Genomic DNA, 1,147 nt, shown 5'->3' with positions numbered 1-1,147 from the left:
CAAATCATGACCTCATTTGCATAATTTATGAGAAAGTGCTATAATAGCCTTTTTGTGAAGATAAGGTTGTCATCGGGTGGAAAATATGATCAACTGATATAATCCATGCTAATGAGGCTCTTATTTTCAAAATCAATGATTAAAATTGTATGATTCTTCAACCGCAAGGGTTAACATCATTTGGCGAAGGTATGAGATCGTGGAACTCTTGTTGGTACTGCTTCATGATGATCACCCAATAGAATGTTCAACGGATTTTCTATATTAAGATAAAGTCCAGTTTTTTGTTAAACCATTTCTGAACAGTCAGCCAAAATTTAAACACCTTTCTGCAATCACAAAAAAGGTGTTTTGTTGTTTCTTCTTCTTCTGCACACAAGGCACACAGTGGAGATTCTTTTAGTTTCCAAATGTATAATAGTCTATTTATTGCTAAAAATTTATGTATTAATTTGAATTGAAACATTCTGGTAGGGGGGTCGATTGTTATTCTATAAATGAGGAGAAAAACTTCCTTCCACGGAATTATGTCGTTCAGTTCGTCTTCCCAGTAAGCCATAATGCTCCTTGGGTGATCATTTACATTGTTGTTTTCTAAAAAGAAATTGTACACTTTTTTATTAATCTTAAGTCCTCTCATCCATTCATAATTGCGTAACAGAGGTCTGCATACATTACTAACATTTCTCACATTATAACATTTCAATTTACTAACAGATTGGGAGACTGTTGATGTTAGTCCATTGTAAACAAATTCCGGAATACATGTAGACAGATTAAATTTCAATCTTAATTCTCTATAAGACAATATTTTCCCATCTGCATCTAAAATATCATGTACAAACAGAATTCCCTGGTCCAGCATCTCCTTCCATAAGAATGGTTCATCATCAATCTTAAAATGCCAATTATACCATAGAACATGGGATTGGGAACCATTCTCAGGAGGGTTGAACTGGAATGATAACCACGTGTACAATACATCTAGGAAAAATACACTTACACCTGGGAGCTCTCGCTTCAAAAAACTTTCAATTTGTCATTTCCGATTTTTAAAAATGGAAACAGACCCTTTCTAAATACAATATGTGTGTTTGATAACAGTCTTGAACAAAACCAGAGTGTATTATGATACAGCTTAGGAACC

The sequence above is a fragment of the Branchiostoma belcheri genome, unplaced genomic scaffold (assembly GCF_001625305.1).
Source record: "Branchiostoma belcheri isolate BF01 breed outbred unplaced genomic scaffold, Haploidv18h27 scaffold126, whole genome shotgun sequence".
NCBI classification, from domain to species: Eukaryota; Metazoa; Chordata; class Leptocardii; order Amphioxiformes; family Branchiostomatidae; genus Branchiostoma; species Branchiostoma belcheri.
The sequence above is the reverse complement of the archived record's forward strand: the minus strand, read 5'-3'. Positions refer to the sequence as shown.